Raw genomic sequence first — 17062 nt, forward strand, 5'->3', positions numbered from 1 at the left:
ATTCCATCACCTTAAACAACATAAATCCTCATTCATCCTTAAAATTAAAATCTGGGTTACTTTGAAGATCATTCACCAAGAACAAGATTCAAACACTTCTTCAAGAAACTAAGAAATTCAAGTTCTTCAAGCTCTAGAACAATCTAGAAAACATCAAGCTTTTTGTTTCCCAATCCAAGAACATTCAAGAAACATTAATTCTCTTTTAAGATTAATGCTTTAAGGTATGTCAAATGTTCATCCATGGGTCATTTCCAACCATGGAGCCGAAGAACCCAACTTTAAATTCAAAGTTGTGATTTTTACAAGTTATTGTGATTTTAACCATGAATCCCCATGAATTTTTATTTTATTCCAAGTTTACATGAAATTATAATTGTTATTAATCCCCACACATTTAAATGGTGTTGTTCACTGAATTAAACCTTAATTGGTGATTTTAGTAGGGAAATCATGCTATTACAATAAGCTTTAAAACTATTCTCATACTTAGCTTAAACCATGAATTACAAGTGTTCGATGAAATACCCATAAGAAGGAGTTTTGAATAAATACTTACATATCATGTCCTCAAAGTTTTAGTAAAATCTTTCTATTATTGTAGAGTCCTTGGGGTTTGAATACCCAACATTTTGCTACTTACCTAGTTTTCAGTATTTATAGAATGGTTACAAAATAGTTACGAGCCCTATCATTTCAGTTAATATTTTCAATAGTTAAGCATAGTCAGTCCAACATTTTAGGTCTTTCAGTTGGGAGTAGGATTTAGCACTGAGCAAATATAGGGATGACGGCTTCCCCGTCAGTTAGGTGGAGTCGTTAATAGCAGTCCTTGATTCCAAAACTACATAGCCAGCGTAGCATATTGGCAGTCACCCATCAGTTTAGGCTTGACATTTTAGTTGTTTAGTAGCTTAGTGGATTCACGCATCCATGTGTTCAGTAGCTTAGGAATATGCCTTGAAGTTTCATCAATTTTAAAGGTATGCTCCTGATTTAGTGGTTGACATACGGGCAAGGAGGAGGAAATTTACTTCTGGGTTGAATCAGGATTGGATTTTTAAACCAAGACTTCCTTGTTGATTAAATATATAGATATCTCTAGGTTGACTATTCATATGCAGTAGGTAGAGAATAAGAAAAGGAAATAGGCAGAGTTTAGATATAGGCAGAGTAAGTGGAACAGGTTTTTTGACTAGGGTGGTGCTCAGTTTTAGGGTGGTCGGGATGGTGGAAAATGGCAGAAAAATAAGTGGGGGAGTTCTGGTTCCTACTCTTCTGCTAGTAATCCTTAGGCATCATCAGGGTGGTGACAATTTTTGGGTGTAGGGTGCCCAATCTCATGCAAATAGAGGTCAGTCAGTTTCTTTATTCCCTTCTTATCGGTTTTATGGTCATCCTCATCGGGGTTATTATGATAAAGGAAAGGACAAATTCTTCAAATATAGACAGGTAGGACAGTTAATAAGGTTGCTATAGGGGCGAATAAGATTCCTATGGCTTCATCTTCTGGTCCTACACCTGGTAGTGTTGCATCTACTTCTATTACTCTTCCTCATTCTAGTGTTAGTCGAAATAGGTTGTATGCTTTGGCGACTTGATAGGAATCTAAGGGATCACCTAATGTCATTACTACTACGTTACAACTTTTCTCTTATGAAGTATATTATTTTCTTGATTTGGGGTCCAGTTTTTCCTATGTGACTCCTTATGCTGGTGTATCTTTTGGTTTCAACCAAAAGTTATTTCAAATCCCTTTTTTGTTTCTACCCTAGTAGGTGTCACGCCCCAAAATCCCATCGGGCCGGACTGGCACCCGAAGCCGAGAAGGCCCGGGAGAACCCGTTCAAATACCTGTACTTTCACTTACATGTCACCAAAAAAATTGGACAGCACTTCGTTGCATATAGAAAGGTCTAATTACCTGTATCAGCACAACACGCACAAATATATATATATAATACTTGGCCGTCGGGGCCACCACATATACAAATATAACGTTACTATATAAACTTCCATGACTTTACCCTTCCTTATGTCTACAAAGCCTCTAGGATATACATGACATAACTAGGGTCGGGACAAACCCCCGCCCACACGTGACTCATGTACAATAACAAAACATAAGGAACCGACTCGGAAAGCTCCGAAGCAAACTGGAGCTCACCAACAATAGCTGTATGACCTGGCTCCTACTTGTGCGGTGTATGAGTTGAGGTACCTGTGCCTGCAGCATGAAATACAGGTCCCCCGTGAGGGACGTCAGTACGAAATATGTACTGAGTATGTAAAGCTGTAAATAATCACATATGATATAGGAGCTCAATAGAAATCAGAAACAAGTGAATAAGTCGTAATAGGAGTGGACCACACTTACTAGAACTTGTGACAACCTGTACATTGTATTTATTCAATCACTTTACCTTCGTTCTTATCGTCTTTGTAATCATTACTGTACTGTACTGTGACCATTAGGATGCCTCCAGTACATATCAACTGGGATCGACCCATGCTAGGCTTATGCCCCTGGGATACCACCCATAAACACATGAAATAGGGATCGACCCATGCTAGGCTTATGCCCCTGGGATACCACCCGATAAGAGAGAACTTTCATCACTTAGTTCAATTAATCTTTGAGATTGTTATTTCGGTCGTCACCACATTTTTGATACCTTGAAACAATGATACATCAATAGGAACCAAGTAATAGACCTTCTATACAATAACGATGTAATAAGGACTCATTGGTACATCAACAATATGTTTCAGAATCATCAATATCACAACAATGAAATAAGAGCCTTTTGGTATATCAATGAACATTTTGACACTTTATAGGATGGAAACAACTTCGTTGGTAACGTAGAACAATACATGTTTTTGGACAACCTCGGAATCTTACTTGATGGAACATTGGTGTTTTCATGCCAAAGAACATTGTTAGAGTATGCTTTACATACCTCGTTGTAGATTCAGCTACCAATTCAACACAACTTCCCGCCTTTACAAATCACTTATCTACAATGAAATGTTTGGCATCTAATATTAGCAACCCAACACCACAATTCTCTTCCATAATTCCATACTACCAATATTTGCAAAACATTCCAAAAACCAACTTGAACAATAGGTTTATGTGTGTATATGTATATAATCATCATCTCAATACCACATCATCAATACCACATCATCACCCCAAATTCCTTCACAATTTAACATAATCCAACCATGCACAAGAATAATCCAACATCATTTCCAATCATCTTTCAACAACAATCAAATAACATACTTCTTATGCTCACATGCATATATATATATATATATACATATCCATATAAATAACACCAACATAATTTACATCCTTACCAAAAAAAATGGCCCTTTTGATTTCGAAGTCCTGTTGGCACAAATAAGGGGTGCTTCTCGAAGCCCTTGAGACGGTGAACACAACTACGGAATCAATTTGGATTTTCTACGGTTGAATCACAAGATAATTGGAGTTGAACTTAGGCTAGGGTTTCTTATTCTTCAATGATTTGGATGATAAATGGTGGATATAAGGATAAGTATATGTATATAATGACCAATTTTCGTCCATGAGGTGATGGAAAATGACCATATTGCCCTTAAAAATTTAAGTAAATCCGAATCTGTCCATGGTGGACTGTTTTGATAGGCTAAAGTAAATCGGCCATAACTCTTTGCTCCGATATCGGATTTGGGTGAAATTGGTATCGTTAGAAAGATAATTCAAAGGTCTTTTATTTAATATAAATTAATCCACCCAGTTCGTCCTGTACAAGTAGTTATGATCGTTTGAAGTTGACCCTAAAAATCTGTTTTGAGAGGCTGAAGTAAAACGAGTATAACTCCTTACTCAGATGTTGGATTTGGATGAAACCAATTTCATTGGAAAGAAGACTCAAAGATCTTTCTTTTGATATATGGTAGCTCAACCAGTTCATTATATTGAGGGAGTTATGATCGTTCAAAGTTGACCCAAAAAACTGGCAGGCCTCAGTAGTTTCCTGCACATTTTACTGTTCACATCCCGGCCACCGTTTTAAAGTTTCGAACGAGCTCGCTTATATCCGAAACTTATCCGTTTTTGGAAATCTTTATATCGTTGGAAAGCTTATTCAATAACCTTCGTATGGAACCATCGACGGGAAAATTCCGATATAAATAAAGTCGATTCCTATACACCTATAATCAAACTATACACTTGAAACCATCTCAAAATAATCAATACTCATACTTAAACTCATATATACCTAACTTAGGATCAATACATATACCCCAACACATATAACAATGACTAATGCACGTAATTAAGTACGGGGTGTTACAGTAGGTAACTCAGTTATTGCTAAGAAAGTCTATAGGGGGTTTGTGGTATCTGTTGGTGGCAAGCAAACCTTGGTGGATCTATTTAAGTTGGATATAGTGGATTTTTATGTCATTCTGGGTATGGGTTGGCTGCACTCTTTTTACACATCCTTGGATTGTTAGACCCATAAAGTTATCTTTAGGTTCCCTGGTGAACCGGTTATAGAGTGGGAGGTTATTTCTTTATCTCCCAGGGGGAGTTTTATTTGTTATCTAAGAGCTCGGAGGTTAATCTCTAAAGGTTGTTTTTATGACATAGTCTGGGTTAAGGATTCTAACTCGAAAGGTCCTTCTGTCCAGTTATTTCCAGCTATTAATGAGTTTCTAGAGGTATTTTTGGATGATCTTCTTGGTGTTTCTTCAAATAAGGAAATAGAGTTTGGTATTGATTTAATTTTGGATACTCGTCTAATTTCTATTCCTCTATATAGAATGGCTCTGGATGAGTTAAGGTAACTCAAGGAGCAACTTAAGGATTTTATGGATAAGGGGTTTATTCATCCTAGTGTATCTCCTTGGGGTGCACCGGTGTTTGTGTACAAGAAAGATGGTTCCCTTCAGCTGTGCATTGACTTTAGGTAGTTGAACAAGGTGACGGTCAAGAACAAGTATCCTGTTTAAGGATATATGATCTATTTTACCAGTTGTAATGTGCCAAGTTCTTTTCCATGATACATCTTCGATCAGGGTACCATCATGTAATACCCCGTATTTTTGTATTGGAATTCTAACCATCGTTCCTAAGCGTCTAAGCTCTAATCCAAGTGATTCTCACATGAATACAAGTTGCATGATCATTATCTTAGTCTATGGAGTAGTTTAGAGGTGAAAAATATTCATAGCAATGACCTAGAACAAAGCTGAGCTAAGACCAATTGATTCATCCAAAGTTTGACATTCAATTCTACAAGGGTCAACTTCAAACTTGAATATCTCTTAATATACATGGAATTTATCATCCCAAGACCTATCAAGTTGTAGATAATTGAATTAGCTTTCCAATGATACTAATTTCATCAAAATTTGACACCCGAGCAAGGAGTTATGGCTTTGCAAAGCAGAGTGCGTTGCCTAACCAATCGCACGTGGCTACTGGAATAGGTGTGCGATAAACAATGTGGCGCATACTTAAATGTGTGCGATAATCAATGCGGTGCATACTTAAATATGTGCGATAATCAATGCGGTGCATATTTAAATGTGTGCGATAAATAATGTAGCGCATACTTAAATGTGTGCGATAAGCAATGCGCCGCATACCTCACTTCCAAGTGCCAAAAACACCCCTATATATGTCTATAACACGGGATTAAAATCTCATAACACCAAAATAAGTTTACTTTCTCTCAAAATCACCAAGAACATTCATTAGGGTTTCAACCTAAAAATTCAAATATTTCAAGATTCAACCATGAGTTTTCAATAAGTCTTTGAGATTCGGAATCCCCATTCCGAGGGATACAAGAAACACTCATTATTTTCACGAATAGAGTCCCAAGGTCAAGATTTCATTCAAAGCTTTAATTGTAAGGTATGTGGGGTTTTTCAACAAGAACATTCTTTCGTTCTTGTGCCCAAAATTTGTATTATTTTACAAAGATATAGATTTTACATGCTTTGATATGAATTTGAGATAGAAACTATTATCCTACGTTCTTGTTCAAAATACTATTATATTTTTATGATGTCTTGAAGATAAATTCCTTGAGTTTTGATATTAATATCATGTTTGAAGTTGAATCTCCAAATTTTCATATGAATTATACATGTTTGCTACATAAAGTGTGAATCTTGAAATATTTTGCTCAAGTATTGATATATGGGTTTTGAACCCTATTTGAGAATTATAATTTTTGTGAAAGTAAAGTGTTATGCACACCTTGAGATTTGAATGATTTGACCTTTTGGTCTTGAAAGAGTTATTTTTGAACTCGAATGAGAAAAGAAATCCACATTTTGATTTATTACGAAAAAGGGGTAGCATGATGGCTCCCGTTGTGAATTGCTGAATTATTTTATGGTGGATTTTCTTTGAAAATATCTGAGCTAAGTCCGGGAGCAGTCTTTAGCACCGAGTGGGAGGTATAGCTGTGTTGGTACTTCCCTATAACTACGTGCCCCCGTAGGATCCGAAATTGAGGCTGATTATATATAGTGATCACTAGTTTTTGGATTTGATACTTATAGTCCTACTCTGATGGCAAGGATAGGACAGCTCTCCCCAATGTGGGTTGTACGTTAGACTCCATGTCGCTCACATGGTTTATGTCGGTTATGAGATCACCCAATGTGTGTGTGTATTCTCCTTTCTAATATGAAAAGTGTTATTCTTCTATCTGAGAAGAAAATATATTTGTTTGAAAGAATGAATTTGAGAAAGTCATTGTTTTCGAAAGATTTAATGAACATATATTCCAAAGAGAATTGTTATGATATTTGATTGCTTTAATAATTTAGAATCGAGATAGAAGTGAATTGAGATTTATTATGATAACTCACATATTTCACCCGATATATTTTAATCTCTTATGATTATGATGATTTTAATTCGAGCTAAGTGAATCGTTTATATTAGCATGCATAATTTTATAAACTGTGATGATATTACGACATTATTTTATATATGCATTACACCCCCATATGCTCGGTACATTTCCATGGTACCGACCTATATATTTGTATATGGGCTATATTTTCTTGGAATGTAGGTACAAGGTATAGTGTATATCTTCAGATCCAGTCAGTTCACGACATCCAGTCAGCAGGTGATGAGTTCTTTTGATTTAAGGGCTTGAGTTAGTTATATAGTTCGAGAAGTGTTGTATTTTCTTTATTCAATCATATTGAGTTGGGTTAGTTGGGAGTCATGACCCAGCTACCTACAGTCAGTACTAGTAGAGGCTTCATAGACAGTCAATAGAAGTTAATGTATTCCATTTCAATTTTGGTTGTAAAAGCAGAGTTGTAATCTTGTAAATTTAGTTTTGTATCTATAATATTCAGAAAAGAGTTATTTTCTGCAGATTTGTATAGATTTATACTTTTTTTCAATTGCTTATGAGTTATGCCAGTAGAAGGGTTAGCTTGGGTTCACTTGTGATCCTAAGCACCGTGTGAAGTCTCAGGATCCAATTTTGGGGTGTTACAAACTTGGTATCAGAGCACAGAGTTCAAGTGTCCTAGGGTGTCTATGAACCGTGTCTATTAGAGTCTTGCGGAATGGTACGGAGATGTCTATACTTTTCTTCGAGAGGCTACAGGGCATTTAGAAAATGTCTCCATTCTTTCAAGTCTTAAATCGTGCTATTGAAAAGTTCTCCAAGAAATTTATATAGATTCTCATCTTACTCTCTATTCCTATGGAATGGGGCATAAGTCGCACCCTCTAATCCATAGTAATAGAGCATGTGATGCATGCTAATCGCATGGTGCGCATGGTACCTCTAGAGGTTGTCCTCTAAATTTCGGCTAAGTATTGGTCCTTTCTCCTTTCATACCTTGTCTTGTGGTGTCTTTCCAATGATTTTCAAGCATATATATCATCCATATATCATCATATTAAGCTCACAAAGGATCCTACAAGAATACAACACACGAATTAGAGTTACAAACAATGATATATCCATAATGATGAATCAAAATAAGAGCTCACAAAGGATCCTACAAGAATACAATACACGAATTAGAGTTACAAACAATGATATATCCATAATGATGAATCAAAATAAGAGCTTAGACTAGGCAAATTTCCATGATCTTCCACTCAATGTTTTGACTCCTTCCTTGACTCAATTGAACTTTGTACACTTATAACAAGTTGTTACACATATAATAACATCATTAAAAACCACAAGGAATACTTGAAGCACCAAAGAATCCAATAAGTTAGACTAGACAAGCAACTAGCTCAAGCTAGTAACACTAGTTTCTCCAATTGAACTCTAATTGACTCTTTGAAGTACAAACTTGTTAGAAAACACTTGTAACCATTGAAAACATGTTTTCACACTTTGTTACACATTTATCTCATTATCTACCAATATAGCATAGAATCATCCTTAAAACAAGGCTAAAACGACTAGAATAGCGACCCTAGAATCCATAAATACACCCAACATCAAGCATTTACCTAAGGTGGACTTTGCTTACAACAATAGCTATTATTAAATATTAGTATGTCCCTTTTTGAGGCATTTTATGGTAGGAGGTGTATTTCTTCTATTGGTTGGTTTAAACTTAGTGAGACAGACATATTTGGTTCTTATTTGGTTTACCAGGTTATGAAGAAGGTAAAGGTGATTCGAGATAAGCTTAAGGCTGCCCAAAGTCACCAAAAGTCCTATTCAGATGTTAGGTGTAGAGACTTGGAATTTGAGGTTGGGGATAAGGTTTTCCTCAAAGTATCTCCCATGAAGGGAGTAATGCGGTTTGGCAAGAAGGGGAAGCTCAGTCCTTGATATGTGGGCCCTTATGAGATTTTGCGAAGAGTTGGTAATATTTCTTATGAGCTGGAGTTGCCTTCTAGCTTGAGCTTGGTTCTTCGGTCTTTCATGTTTCCATGATGAGGAAGTAAATTGGTGATCTTTCTTCGGTTGTTCCTTTGGAAAGATTGGGTCTCATGGATTCTTTGCCTTATGAAAAGGTCCCGATTGAGATCTTGGATAGGAAGGTTTATCGATTGCGGACCAAGGATGTGGCTTTGATTAAGGTTATTTGGCGGAACCATAAGGTGGAAGAAGATACATGGGAAGCAGAGGAGGACATGAAGTCCAAATATCCGCATTTATTTTCTGCTTCTAAAATTCGTGCGGAAGGTATGTGTCTTCAACACATCTTTATTTTCTGAGTTTGTTAAAGGAAAGATTAGTATCTTTTCCTCTTTGTTATCAAACTTTTTTAAAGATTGGGAATATATATATTTGATAAAGCAAATGACTCGTGCGTGTGGTTACCCCTACATTGTCCGTCATTTGGGGATGAATGCTCCTAGTGGGGGAGACTGTAACACCCTTGGGTTTTGACCCTAAGAAAATTTCCTGGAATTTTGGTCTCTGGACCCAATACGACTTAAGGGTATAAGTTGTATGTTGTTGTACGGATGGTATGGTCCAGTCGTATACTGACCAGTGTTGATTGGTGGGATGGATTTTGGTTAATAGAAAGGATACGACTTAGGGTTACGAGTTGCATTGGTGGTTACGGATCATTTGGTTCCTAAACTTAATCTTAGACTTAGTTACTTGGGTTGGATCTGAGTACGAGTGGCTCACTGTGAACGTAAGCGAGGGTATAAGTCATACCATGGACTCATATGATAGACAATGTCCAATCCTCCTACTATTTTATTTTGCTAGGGATACGGGTCATGGTTATGGATCGTATGTTGTGATCATGACTTGGTGGGATGATTCATATGCTAGACAGTGTTGGATCCGAGAGTTGAGGCCAGGATACGAGTAAAGGATACCAATCGTATTGGAGGGAACGACTCGTATGGGTCAATCGTACCCCTGTGATGGGATTTTGGTGCAACTTAAGTGAGGGTATTCTTGACATTTCCCCACTTATACTAATAACGTCCCTTGACTTCTAACCTATGTGGGAGGTTATTTACACTATTATTCCATTCATTAACCCTTATAAACTTTTCTAAAACACTCCAGAATTCTCTCAAGAACTTTTGGGCAAGGGAAGATAGGGTTTCAACTAAAGGATCGATTTGGGACTTGTCTTGGTGATTTATTTTTGTCATCATCTTGGTTTAAGGCATGTTCTCTTCCCTCATTGTTAATTATCATAAGAATCCTTTCCTCCCTTCCTCCTTCAGTGATTTCTTAGATGTCGAGAGAAGGAGAAGAAATTGATGTACTAGTACTCTAGTTGCCGCCTCTTGTTTTCTCTTAAATCCTTTGATTTTTCTTAGTTGGTGGGAAAGAAGAAACAGAGGAATAATAGTAATATCTATGTCACTAGTATTTTTCTTTAATTTTTTCATTTTTCCCATTTACAATTCTTTTCTTGTTAAGTACTAGTACTATACGTTAGTTTCCCCAAAACCAAAATCCTTTTTTTGTTTCCCCTTATTACTTACTTCACTTCAGTAAATTTGAGGAACTAAAGTGGGCCCTACTTGGAGGTAGCAAATCAAAGTTTAATACTTTTCAGTTCTCTCTTTCTTTCCCTACTAGCAGCAACCATATAACTTATATACTCTATAATTATATGCATATGTATACACTATGATTCTCCTTAAAATACGTCCAGCCCGTGACTCTTTATAAATTCAGGGTCATGCTCGATTAAAGTATTAAACTTGGATTCAAAAACTTTTGAGGTGTTACAAGGGATGGCATACGAAACACATCAAGTAGAGCACTACAATGCTGATGGACACAAGAGTGACATACTACTTACCTATAAGAGGGCTACTAACCCTGTACATACCAGATACCAAAAACACACAAAACATCTTTTAGCCTAGTTTACCACAGAAATGATGTCATCTGCAGCAAAAGAATTCAGGAAGCATCATTTGGCTCCTAAACATTGGTCTGATGAAGCTTGAACGACTCTTACTTTGAAATAACACAAGACCCTATAGCGAAAGATTCATGTCATTTCTCAAGTATACATCATAACTTTGTGAAAATACAAAATGTGTACTTGTTGCAATTAACCATTGAAGCTTATCTCTTTCCGCGAACCCAACAAACAACTGGAAGTTGCAATCACTATTGCTAAAAGAATTATGAGTCATAGGAGTCTCTACTTGGAGTCTTCTATTACTCCGAAGTTGGCTATACTTGAGATGATGCAGCTGATAGAGGAAACGGTTCTACATATAGATTTTAATAGATCATCTAAAATGGAAAGTGATGGGGAGACTTGGGAACATTTGGCACAAAAAAATAAAGTTGAGCCATTTAGAGCTCATCAGTCGGACCTCAAGGATTGCTCCTGGACACATACTTGTTTGTGCTACAGAAAACTATTGAGCGACGCCACAGTCGCTGCCAGATAAAATTGTGGATATCACATACTTGTAGTTTGAATGTTCAAATCAAAAGGAGGAATTTGGATTTGCTCGAAGTGCTAGGGGCTGACATCAGAGCAAAAATTTCTAATTTAAATATTGTTGAAATGAGTATTACTTCTATGATCAAGAATCTTGCTCAATTACTTTGGTGCAGCATTGAAGCTAACAAGAGCTATCCATATGGCCAAGTTTATAAAGTGTTATCTCTTTCGTTTTGTCTGAATGGTAGTGAAGCTTATGATTGATGGAAGGAAGAGGATGGTTAATTTCTTCCATCATTGTGTCGTCCTTAAAATTGAATTCTGGAACTCCCAAGTCAAGCTTTCTTACTGGAAGGTGAAATTGCATGAGCTAAAGCAAGTTATGGAATATTTGCAGCAGTAGTAATTTACTATAAGGACGCACTTAGCTACACCTTAAAGCTAATTACTGATCAAAGGCCTGAAGCATTTGACAAGGAAACTGGTTCCACCTCAAGAAAAGCTGCAGCACTCTTGCATAGCCTTTTGAGGCTTCTAAACCATGGAGCATTCCATAATTGTCAAAAAGAATCACTGGAGCATTGCAGCAAAATATCACTGGCCTCATCATTTCTATCTTCACATTTTCAGTGTGGAGGACAAGGTTGTTATAAGGGGAAAGGAGTAACGATTTAGGGGTATGTAGTTAATTTTTAATTTACTAGTTAATCCTTAGCTTTTAGTCTTTGATGTCTAGTTAACCCAGAATAGACCCAAATGGCTACTAGCTAATTGGTGACCATATGTTAATTTTTATTTGGGTTGTAGGTTTGATGTCATAGTAGGGACAGCTGTCTAACAACAACAACAACGAACCCAGTATATTCCCACATAGTGGGGTCTAGGGAGGGTAAAATGTACGCAGTCCTTACCACTACCTCCGAAGAAATAGAGAGGTGGTTTTCGATAGACCCCCGGCTCAGAATAAAAGAACAGCAAACATAGTCGTAATAAAATATGAAACAATACACTAGCAACCTAAAGGCACACACCTTCCCCCAACCCTCTTAACTAGAAGCTGAAACCTATATACAAAGCCCTAAGACTATTAGCCAAGCTACACCAATACACTCCTAACTACTGACTATGACTCACCCACACGCACTAGCTCTTTAACCTAATCTGCATCCTCCATACCTTCCTATCTAGGTTCATGTCCTCTTTAAGTTGTAACTGCTCTATGTCATGTCTAATCACCTCTCTCCAGTATTTATTCGGCCTACCTCTACCTCATCTGAAACCATTCACGGCCAACCTCTCACACCTACGACTGGGCATCAGTGCCCCTCCTCATCACACACTAAACCATCTCAACTTCACTTCTGACATCTTGTACTCCACTGACGCCACTCCTACCTTCTATCGAATAGTCTTCTTCCTAACCTTGTCACCCATAGTAAGTCTACACATCCAATGCAACATCCTCACTTCCGCCACCTTCAACTTTTGGATGTGAGAGTTCTTGACTAGCCAACACTCCACGCCATATAGCATGGCTGGACGAAGTGCAACTCTATAGAATTTGCCTTTAAGCTTGGTAGGCACCTTGTTATCATACAAAACTCTCGAGGTGAACCTCCATTTCATCCATCCTACCACAATACTGTGAGAGACATCCTCGTCAATCTCTCTATTTCTATGAATCATAGACCCAAGATAATTAAAACTATCCCTCTTACAAATAACCTGGGAATCCATCTTCACGACCACCTCGTCCTCCTGCCTCAAGTCATTAAACTTGCATTCTAACTACTCCGTCTTGGTCCTACTCAACCTGAACTCTTTAGACTCTAGGGTTTGTCTCAAAACCTCCAATTTATCATTAACACCCCACCCCCACTCCTACATGTCTCATCAATCAACACTACTTCATCCACAAATAGCATACACCAAGACACCTCTCTTTGGATACGTCGCGTCAACGCATCCATCACCAAGGCGAATAAAAATAGACTAAGAGTTGATCCCTGGTGCAACCCTATCAAGACAGGGAAATGCCCTGAATCTCCTCCCACCATCCTCACCCGAGTCTTTGCTCCATCATACATGTCCTTAAATGATCTGATGTACGCCACCGAGACCTTTCTTGCCTCCAAGCATCTCCAAAGAACCTCCTTAGGCACTGTCGTACGCCTTTTGCAAGTCGATGAACACCATATATAAGTCCCTCTTCCCCTCCCTATACTGCTCCACCAGTCTCCACATAAGGTGAATTGCCTGTGCCGTCGAGTGACCAGACATAAATCCAAATTAATTCTCAAAAATAGACACAACTCAAATCTAGTAAATAATTATTCATAGTAAATAATAGTGAACAATGTATGAGAAAGGACATAGTTTAAGGTGAGATTCCATGGTGTATGTTATTTCCAGATGACATAATCTTGATTCACGAGACTTACAATAGAGATAACGATAAGAGAGAGGTTTCGAGACGGACCCTAGAATCTTAAAAGTTCGGATTGAGCAAGACTAAGATGTATGTTGCGTAGACTCTTCAAAAAAGTCATCGAGGGTGTGTTGAATCCTTCAAAAATAGTGTTTTCCGGAGGATCTGACATGAGAGCGGTCTCAATTTGGAAGAGTACGAGCAACTTAGACCAAGATGGTACTTTGAGTGCAAATTCAGTGACGTAAAGCATGAGGTGGATGTATAAGTAAGACTTCATGTACAAGTCATCCAAAAGAGAGGAAGTTTCAAGTTCTTGGGTCTATAATCCAAGGTTATTAGGAGATTGATGAGGATATCACTCACCGTATTGGTGCAAGGTAGATGAAATGGAGGCTCGCATCTGAAGACTTGTGTGATAAGAAAGTGCCACCAAAACTTAAAGGCAAGTTCTACAGAGTGGTAATTCAACCAACTATGTTGTATCGAACGGAGTATTAACTAGTCAAGAATTCTCATATTCAGAAGTTGAAATTTGCAGAAATAAGGATGATGTGATGGATATATGGCAATACTAGGAGAGATAGGATTAGAAATGAGGATATCTGGGACAATATGGGAGTGACTTTGGTGGAGGACAAGCTATGGGAAGTGAGATTGAGATGGCTCGGGTATGTGAAGAGAAGATGTCTGAATGCCCCAGTGTGAAGGTCTGAGATGATGGCTAAGGATAGTTTCAGTAGAGGTAGAGGTAGGCCGAAGAAGTTTTGATAAAGGTGATTCGACAAGACGTGGCATAATTTTAGATTACTAAGAACATGATCGTAGATAGAAAGTTGTGGAGGACGGATTAGGGTAGAAAGTTAGTATGTAGCAACGCATTGTCGTGTTATCTGTCCATGCTAGTAGTTATAGTATTGCTCCAGTAGTTTCTTTTCCTTCAATTTCTATTGTTATTTGTTGTTTCTTGTACTTTGACCATCATATTATTTTGTTGTAGTTTCTTTTTGGTTACATGTGTTGTTTTTGTACTTCTGTTACTTCTTGTTTGGACTACTTTGGAAGATTTTTCTCAAATTGAGGGTCTATTGGAGATAGCTTCTCTACCACTAAGGCAGGAGTAAGGTCTGCATACATTCTACCTTCCCTAAACCCCACTGCGTGGGATTATATTTGGTTACCTGTTGCAGTGATGAGAAAGGAACAAGCTGAATAAGAATATCTTTCTTCCTGCCTCTCTCTTTCTTCCTATCTCGCTCTTTTCTTCTTTCTTTGTTCCCATTTGTCCATTGTTGAGCTCACCAGAACTCTTCCTATTGTTGCACATTCTTTTGTTGATAAGGTAAAAGTTATCTTAGTCATCAGTCATTTAACCTATATATTCCAGATTCATAAACAGTCAAACAAAATGTTTATGAAACAAGATAGCAATCACACAATGTATTCAACCTCTTGGCATCTCTCCAAACACAAAATTCGCCACACCAAAGACAGTCACGTATTTCTTTTAGATGACAGTCATTCAATACAATGCCAAAGGACTGCTTATCTCAGTTGTGGAAAATTTTCAGCTTGAGCGAGCTGAAAAGGCACTCTAAGACGTACCCAAAAGCACCCCACACTTGCTTATAATCAGCTCCCAATGTCTGCTGTTTACTCAGACTTCACCAAAGACTGAGCTTCTCACTCAAGCAATTCGTCGAACATCTCATATGCATAATACAGTTAAGGTATCACAAGCAATATGAGTTGGTGCCGACCCGCGCAATTACGTGGGAATTACAGTGCAACGACAAAAATATGGAAACTCAAACCACAATATTATGTATTAATTGCAAAATACTTTCAATTTACAGGGGTTAGTGGAGTTGGGAAACAGGGGTTGCATCACAAGGTAGAGTGCAAGAGAGAAAACAACAAGGAGATGAATGAAAAAGTACCTGGTGATCGCCGGTAGTGGACTGAAGTAACTGGAGGTATTGCGTGCGGTGGTGTTTGTCTATGGAGAAGGGTTTGAGACTCTGAGTGCAAAGGAAATAAGAAAAACAGAGGCGGAGCTCCCGGGTTTTCTCCTCTGCTTGGCAGGGGTACCTCGAGAATTTTTGTATTTCCCTAGTTTAAATGTACTAATCGATATAATTTATATCTACAACTAGAATATATGCTGGTATGTTTAATCGTGTTAAGCCCGGGCCAAAACTATATTAATATTTATATTTGTACTTAACTTGTTGTTTTTTTTTATTTGTTTTGTACCATTATATTAGTTAACGGTTGTTAAATTATATATTTGTTTTAATTTTTGTCCTATTTTCTTAATTCGTTAAAAAAAACTATCTCTTTTCTTTCTTAGGTAAATTTCAACTTTCTACATGGTATGTTTAAGACAACAAGATCAATAAATATTTTGGTCCTTTCTACATATTTTTAGTTTAAGACATTAAAATTCAAAAATATTAATTACTTTTATCTTTAACTTTGTATTAAGTCAAGACCAAACAAATAAATTAAAACGGATGGAGAAAAAGATTTTATAAGGTAAAAATAACAATTTTTTATGGTATATTTTAGTCTTTCGTTTAATTTCAAACAAATGAACACACAAAAATGCAAACACAAAAAAATTTCTCCTTTTTATTTCACTGAAAGTTTTTGAATGAAAGTCTTTAACAATCTAAATTGATTTTTTACTTATGTATAATTAATTTCATTATTTTTTCTCAATTAAACTTTACATCGGCTAATTCATTTTTTTTTTAAATATACAATATTTGATTAATATAAAAATATTTTATGCTACAAACAATTATATGATTTATGATAAATTAAATTATTAAATGTCAAACTAGATAAAATACTTTTTGTAGATATTTCTTCAATGAGTCCTTACAAGTTTACTACAGTTTCACAAATTTCTTGTGAGGATTAAGAATTTTTTTAATTAAATTACTTTTATCCCACATAAAATACGACAATACAATTTTGAATTAATTTTAAATTTAGTTGGATAAATAGATTTTTTTATAGTGTCGCTATCACTTCTTTATGACTCATCATTTTGTATAGCATTTTAAATGCTTATGTAATTGTTCAAATTTACTGAAATTGATGAGATCTTGAAAGATCATTAAAACTCAATTAAGGATAAAATAGACAAAATACAGTCATGTGAGGACTACCAAAATAAGATGTTCTTCCTTATATATAGTCTAGTTTTATAAGGCT

The 17062-nt window shown here is 36.7% G+C and overlaps 1 long non-coding RNA gene across 2 annotated transcripts; it reads right to left on the reverse strand.

The window, feature by feature from the left end:
• Positions 1–1896: 1896 nt before the first annotated feature.
• LOC107851214 lies at positions 1897–16052 on the reverse strand. 2 transcript variants are annotated; one of them, XR_007047925.1, is made up of 3 exons: positions 15778–16051; positions 7834–7968; positions 1897–2227 (listed from the first exon to the last, which is right to left on the reverse strand). It is a non-coding gene; the product is annotated as an uncharacterized LOC107851214 (long non-coding RNA). The 2 variants fall into 2 exon arrangements; XR_007047926.1 differs by lacking the exon at positions 1897–2227 and adding an exon at positions 2964–3021 and having other exon boundaries at positions 15778–16052.
• Between the last annotated feature and the right edge of the window lie 1010 nt (positions 16053–17062).

The sequence above is a fragment of the Capsicum annuum genome, chromosome 12 (assembly GCF_002878395.1).
Source record: "Capsicum annuum cultivar UCD-10X-F1 chromosome 12, UCD10Xv1.1, whole genome shotgun sequence".
NCBI classification, from domain to species: Eukaryota; Viridiplantae; Streptophyta; class Magnoliopsida; order Solanales; family Solanaceae; genus Capsicum; species Capsicum annuum.